Source organism: Rhagoletis zephyria, unplaced genomic scaffold (genome assembly GCF_001687245.7).
Source record: "Rhagoletis zephyria isolate East Lansing unplaced genomic scaffold, Rhagoletis_zephyria_1.1 Rzeph_scaffold_01681, whole genome shotgun sequence".
Taxonomy (NCBI): Eukaryota; Metazoa; Arthropoda; class Insecta; order Diptera; family Tephritidae; genus Rhagoletis; species Rhagoletis zephyria.
The window spans coordinates 53,085-61,074 of NW_016158765.1; positions in this window are offsets into that span (position 1 = coordinate 53,085).

Sequence of the window (7,990 nt, forward strand, 5' to 3'; positions counted from 1 at the left end):
TCCGCTTTCGAGAGAGTATACTGTCAAAAATCTGTCTGTTCAGAGTTCAAATTCTGATGAACATTCGCGCAGGGAAAAACAGTCTCTTTATTCTGTCGTGGCAATTTACATGTTCCGTTTTTTAATAAGTTCCCCCACATAATCGGCCATTGCTTGCAACCCAGTGCCGTTTATTTCTTCAAACACAGCTGCTGCATGTGAGTCATCATCGCCTCCGTTGGCTTTGACAAACCACCTTCGGTTAGTTGATTTACCCAGGTGAAGCTGTCATCGTCACCTTCCACCTTTATTACCACTGCTATGTAGCCAATGACATATGTAACCGGCAAGATTCTCGAGTCCGTCGTTCTCCAAGGACTCCTGCTCGTGTTCCTCTTGCTCGGCAAATTTTTCGTTGATGCGGATTGGGCGTCAAGGCAACCTTGTTAAAGATAATACCCAAACAAAGTATATAAGTAAATAAATGATCTGTAGATTTCTTGGTCGCAGTGCGTACCCTACTTTAATCTAAGTTTATAAGTATAAATTATATATGTATGTACAAATAAAGTAATTTTGTTTCTTTATACCTGACAAGGCGCCTTCGTCAAATCCGAGGATGTAAGAGCGCAGCCTGTACTTAAATTCCTGGTGATCGGGGTGGTCATTAATGCCTTCTTTCGACCGGATAACGCCGAAAAAAATCTCCAATACATCCTGGTTTAGTCGGTACGTTAATACTTTAAGTTGAAGCGTGTTTGTAAGTCTTCGTACACAAGCTTCAATGCTAAAATCGAATTTATAATTCCTACAAACATAAAAATAGGTATAATTGATGTAAATATTAATTTTACAATTATTACCTTTCTGAAAAGGTAGGGGATTCGTTTTCCGATGACTCGCATATCCGCCATCATATCTGCCATCCTTTGCAGAATGTCATTTGTACTTCTAGAGCTAGACCATATGCATGGGTCCGCGGTCTTGTGTCAGGATACGCAATCCTGACGTTCATGACGTTGAACCAGTCATTAGTCTGAAAAATATATTATAAAGAATAAGTTATTGTATTGTACTTGTAAAAGATATTTGGGGTATTCAGACCTGCCTTGTTATCTGGTTAAAAATGATTATTCTCTAGTGCGAGAAAAGCTTTGTAGCCATTTTAACTTTTTGCCTCTGCAGACCAACAACGTTAAGGTGCTGCTGTTTATTTTGTGTGTGATGGACAACTCGGAGGAAGTGCACGAGAGCAACTCGACAATGATGTCCTTCTTCACTTCTTTGCCTTTCAAAAAAAAAGTCTCTATCCAAAAAGTGGTTTCGCAAGAGCTATATTAAATGCGGTGCATCGGGAAAGAGAAATATACGCTCATTGTGACAGGTAAACCTAAAAATGAAAACGTTGTTTTATAAATAAGAAAGACCCCTTTGCTTTAGAATTTTGTTGTAACTTACCACGGACTATCATATGTGACGCCCAGCTCGTTAAAGAGCGTCCTGTTTGTGCCACCAAATCGCTTACAACAGCTACAATATGATAGCCACACGCTTTATTGCGATCCATTATGTTAAACAAGATCTCCGTTGTCATCCTGCAGTCGAAGATCGGCTGCTTCCATTTAGACTTCAATCCTTTAAAAGCAATGAATAGTTATATGTTATATACGGACATATGTATATGTATGTATAGGATATATCTAATTGTCTAATCGGAAGATTTGTCGTAACAATAAGTTTTGCGTGTCTTCATTTCATTGAAGCTTAACACGCATATCTTCTGCACTATGTATATCAAACTGCGTGTCAGCCGACAAAATTTTTAACACAGGTTCGTTTACGCCTGTAGAAATTGTAAGTTTGTTGGCCCAAAACTGGAGCGTGCGCACAGCCGGAAGAGGAAACCCCTTTTTCATCAGCAGCCTGTACACTTTGGCGCTGTTTGAATATAGGGTTATTGAATGAGATATATCCATCTCAACCCCTTGTTTCCTAGCCTTAGCTTTTTAATTTGCCCCGGTGTGAATATTGGGAGGAGCTTTTCCCCAATATTTTTTTGCTCGAACTCTTCTTTTTTAAGGCGCAGCTGGAGGTCAGCGATTTCTTTTTTAAGTACTACACAAATAATCTTACATCTCCAGCTTCAGTTGTCTATTGTCTTCCAAACGCTGTTTGGAGCAGTTTCGTAAACGCCGATTTTCCCATTCAAGCGATTCACTACGGAAAATTTATGAAAATATTTACGTTATGTATAAAAATCGTTACTCGGTATATACTTACATTTTTTGGCTAAATCGCGCTTTTTTATATTCAGCCTCCTTTTTCAAACCTTCCCTGTGGGATATAAAAACCGTTGTAAAATATGTTTATTATATCTAGAGCGATGTATTTACTTAACTTACATTTGTTGCTGCAACAATTCTATTTGGTTGGAATTGTTTTCGTTTGCGACTTCCATCAATGGCAACCTTCCAGGCACAGCTAAGTTTTCTTGTTCTTCGGCGTCAATTACCCGTGCAGCTTCCAACAAATCACCTATGCTGACGTTATTCCTCTTCACCTCATGAGCGTCTTCGGCGTCAATTATCCGTGCAGCTTCCAACAAATCACCTATGCTGAGGTCATTCCTCTTCACTTCGGGAGGGTCCTCTGCCTCTTCAAGAAATTTGGCAGCCTCCAGTAGGTAACTAATGCCTGAATTGGGGTACCGTTTCTTATCCACTGTCGGGACTTCCCCCTTTTTAAGCATATGATATATATTTATTTATTTATTTAGTCTAATGAATACATGATTCTTACAGACTAGTGAATGATTAAAACTAAAACTAGGTTAACAATTCATTTAGCGTTTAAATATTAGTTCAGTCCAATCAGAGTTTCATATACACATATATGAGTAACACAATTATGATATTTACCCATGTCAACTTTCAAAGCGTTTGAAAAATCTTCCGGCGGAAAGTGTCCACTACATACTCTTGCAGTTGGGTCTACCTGGCGCCCGCAAAAGTCCATCCACTGCTTGCGTAAATTTTCATCTCTTGGGAGACGGTCATTATAGAACTCGTTTTCGCATCCTAATACGGCACAATTCATTTTATAATAATTTTCACTCTCAATTTTTTAAAAAGTTTAACACAATCGAAAATAAACTGTTTTGTATAATATAAACCTGTCGCAAAATGTAAACAAACAACTGTAAACAAAGAACAGCTGACGAATCCGCTCTTTTGCTATTTTTGTTTCTCAAAACACTGACGTAAACGTACGCTAGCGTGTCAGTTGACACGATCCAACTTATGAGAGCGCCATGTAAATGAAAACTCACCACCGTGTAGGTGCGACGGTTACACGTGCTTCTCTCTCTCTCTCTATCAACAGTAAATTTTATATGCTGCTACGTCAAACAGACACGGCATACGTACACGTCGGCGAGTGTGGGAACCTTTAATTGTAACCCAATTCATCATACAAAAATTTAAATTATTAATTGCCAATTAATAATTAGTGGGAAATTATCTTGTGTTTATTGAACAAAGAGCAGTCAGCTGTTTGTTTCTGGTCCTCTTTTACAGCTGATATTTCATCAGGGATGGAAAATAGAATTATAAAATTGTACCTAATTTACGAAAAACTTTACCTAAAAGTAGATTGATGTACCTAAAAAGTAAATATGTATATTTATATAAAGAAAATTCCCATCGATACCATATCAACTTCTGCACTAACATTAAACAAATTTTGGCTATGAAAAGAATCTCTTTGGGCATGGGCGTCGCTACCTAGGGGCAGGCGGGCTCGAGCCTCCCCCCTAACCATTTAAAGTTTACCTTCTATGTAGAATACAATACTAAGAAATGGCAGCAGAAAGCAAAATTCTTTGCCCGGTAATAAAAACATATAAATCACAGTTTCAAAGTTTATTCAACATTTAGGAAAATTCATCTGAATCTTTACAACATTTTTGGGTATGCAGCTTTCTAGCTCATTCAATTTTAGTCTAATGAAGTACAAGTTTCATCCAGCTAAAAAAATCGCGCTGAATTTTGGTAATTGTTTTTTGGAGACTACTCTTGCGGTTTTTTTATATAACAAGTGTAATCTAGAAGAAATAGCGTTGATTTTTTGAAATTTTGTTGCTAACGGTCTCTCACATTTTGTTTCATAAGAAATTCATGCTTATATGGAAAAAGTGCAAAAATCCGCCACCCATAAAATATTCTCAGAAATCAACGGGATTTTCTAGCCCTTTGAAACTTGCACTTCATTAGACTAAAATTGCATACACAAAAGTTGTCTAAAGAATAAGATTAAAAAGTTGAAATTTTGATGAACACTTTTGGAATTTTCCTAAATTTTGTATAAAGTTTGTAGCTGTGATTTATGTGGTTAAAGCTTGAACAGTACTTTTTATAGAAAAATAACAAAAAAAAAATAGCTCGAAAAACATTACGAGTATTTAAAAAAAAACAATCAGCACGTGGTCATTTGTTTGAGTCANCTTTTTATAGAAAAATAACAAAAAAAAATTAGCTCGAAAAACATTACGAGTATTTAAAAAAAAACAATCAGCACGTGGTCATTTGTTTGAGTCACGTACTTAATTTTTCTCTCTGACGTCAGGATTTTTTAAAAGGACTTTGGAATTAAAAAATATGAATATATCAAAACTTGTTTAAAAAATTCAGTACATGATAAGGGTATCAAACATAAGAAAAAATTCTGTAGAATTATAACAGTATAAATTTTTTGGTGCATAAGGGCGAATGAGTACAGAAAATGTTCTCCAAAAGTTTTGTCCTTAAAAATCCTGGAAAATTTGCAATATTTATTTTTGAAAAAATTATTGTTTGAGGACTAGTATATGTTCATATGACCACATCATCGAATTTCGTCCTGCAAACTTTATTGAATTGAAAAAATAAAATTTATTAATTTATTATTTTCAATACCTATTCGTCCTTGTTAACCAGACAATTTTACATACAGCAAAAAACTTATTGTTTTTAAACTCAACAGAATTTTCTGTTTTATTTGGTACCCATATAGTTATTCTACATTGCACTGATTTTTTAAAATAATTTTTTGAATTAATCATATTTTTTAAATTTCAAAGTCCTTTGAAAAAAAATCCTGACGTCAGAGTGAAAAACTAAAAACGCAGTTTTACTATATTTGGCCCATAGTTTCGTGAGTATATAGATTCTTTCGTGTGTTCTGATTTTTTTTTGTTTTTGTAGCAGTGTTATTCATGAAAGCAAAATATAAAAATAGTTGACATCACTTTCTTTTTTAAATACCTAGGATATCACTGACCATTATAAAGGACACTGAATGACGGCAAAGCCCAAAGTTCTACTTGTTGATGTAATTTTTGAAATGAACGATACAAAATTGGCCGGTATACATATTTAAAAGTTTTTAGAATCAGTGGTTGAAATTTTATACTGAAAGGGTTAAGAAAGCTTTCGATTAAAAGTGTGATACTAAGGGCCGTTTTCTAATGTAAGCTGTAAAGTTGCCTTTACTAACAGGGCAGATAAATTGTTCCTCACTTTAAAGTGTTTTCATTTTCCTATCTTACCGTTAAAAATAAATTTGTTATTCCGTAGAGTGAAACTTCACTACGTTTCCGAGTGTGAAACTTCACTACATTCGTCATAAAATTTCAAAGGTTGGCAATGCAACATAAGCAAATATAAAGCAAGAGCAACTGTTAGCAAAAACCAAAACCTTGGTTGCAATATCTAATATATCTGACTCATGAACCAAAACCGAACCAAAATTTAAAGTTGGGTACAAATTTTTAAAGGTTGCATCGGGTGAGCAACAATTTATCGATTCGAGAAATGAATGCGCTGATGAGAAAACGAAAACTCGTATATCGAGACTATAAAGTGGCCGGTAATCTAAAGGTTAGATGAGAAAACGGCCCTAAATGCCTTTCACCATAAACGGCGCCAATTTTCTGAGTTATCAAGCCTCTAGCAGTACAAGATTAATTGTTGTCTTTCACGAAGTTCTTTAAATAAATCTTCAACTAAATACTGAAGTATACTTACGTATATCACCTTTTATTATACGCTTACATTTTATATCTTAATTTTAGTAAGTATTTCTTTACTGCATTCACCTGAATTTCGGGTGTTACTACTAGTTTTAACAAATTGTCAGTTTAATTTCTTATAAAATTTACCTTAAGTTTTTGCATCTTAAGCATACATCGAAACTTTGTTTTATAAAATTAATGTGAAATAATTGCAGAAACGATTAGCCGATTTGCTGAGCAACCGAGACGTCTGCTTTTTAAATAATTTTTGTAAAACAATTCGGCAAGTACATATCGTTCCCCGCATGCCAGAAACATGAATGTGTAAAAATTAAAATTTTAGGAAATCAAGTTTGAATTTTCTTACGAGGCTTTACTTTGCATTCATGTAATTGGCATTGTGAAATATATGCTTTCCATGTACGCATGGTACTCTGGCGTAAATAACTTTAAAGTCGACTTTATTTTGACTATGACTACGGGCCGATATCTCCTGGAGCTATTTAGATAATAATAATTTTCTTACTCCATTTAACGTTAATAGTATTTTGGAATCATATTTTATTGATAATCTGCTATGCATTGAATTATGTCTAGTCAATGGTTTTTTTAACGAATTAGGCCGAATTTTGGATTTGATTTGTGTTAGCTATAATATTAACTTTAAGCTTTCGAATGCATCTAGTTACATCTCTCCTCCAAATCAGCACCATACTCCATTAGTGTTGGAAATTGAATTTTTTGAATTTTTTGAGTTACCTACTGGCATCCAGAGGGTAGCTCCCTAAGTGATTTTACTGAGTTGAATAATAATTTATTGATTTTAGATTGGTCTCAGCTGTTTGAGAAGAAGGATGTAACTAGTTGTTTCAATATTTGTAAGTCCAACGTTTACGATGTTTGTCTAAAAAATATTTCACAATTATACTCTAAAACTTTTAAGCTCCCTTGGCTCTCTAAAGAGCTCAAACGTCTAAGGAATTTGAAGAACAAGCTTTACAAAAAGTTCAAACGCTCAAACGACGCTAATCTGCGCGAACGTTATGTGCTTTATAGAGCTAAATTTAACAAGCTGAATAAATCTTCATATAGAAATTACATACACAATGTTGAAAGTAACATAAAGAGAAATCCTAAGTTTTTCTGGAGTTACATAAAGTCGACAAAGAATTGCTCAAATATTCCCGCTTCAGTTCAACTAGATGGTGTTTCAGCTAACTCTATTTTGGATGCTGTCAATCTTTTTGCTGACTTTTTCTCGTCCAATTTTATTTTAGATAACCCGGATAGTGTTGTTCCTGAGGACCTTTCTTTAGACTCAAATAATTCTCTCAACTTCGGTAACTTATTTTTGTCTTATGAGGATATTGTTAATGGCATAACTGATTTAAAGTATTCCACTAATACTGACGCCGATGGCCTCTCAGTTATCTTGTTAAAAAGCTTCCCCTCTCTTATCGAGCCTTTGAGACATATATTTAATATGTCATTGGCTGATGGGATGTTTCTCGACGACTGGAAACTGGCTTTCATTACGCCGATTCTCAAAAGTGGTAATAAAAATGATATAGCGAACTATAGGCCGATTTCCAAGCTCACTTCTGTCCCTAAGCTGTTCGAATGTATCGTGAAAGACAAAAGCACGTGTTATGTCCTAATCAACATGGATTTATCCCGGGCAGATCAACGGTAACTAACTAAGCGGTATTTACGGAGGACTGTTTTGCAACCTTTCCAAAGGGATTCCAAATTGATGCCGTCTACACGCATTTCTCTAAGGCCTTCGATAGGGTATCTCACCGTATATTGATAGCGAAACTGGCGAGACTAGGCTTCCACTCTGCTTTCTTGAAGTGGATTATATCGTATCTAAGTAACAGGCGCTGTGTTGTCGTAATTGAAAATGTATCTTCCCGTTCGTTCATTGCTTCCTCAGGTGTTCCCCAGGGTAGTATCTTGGGT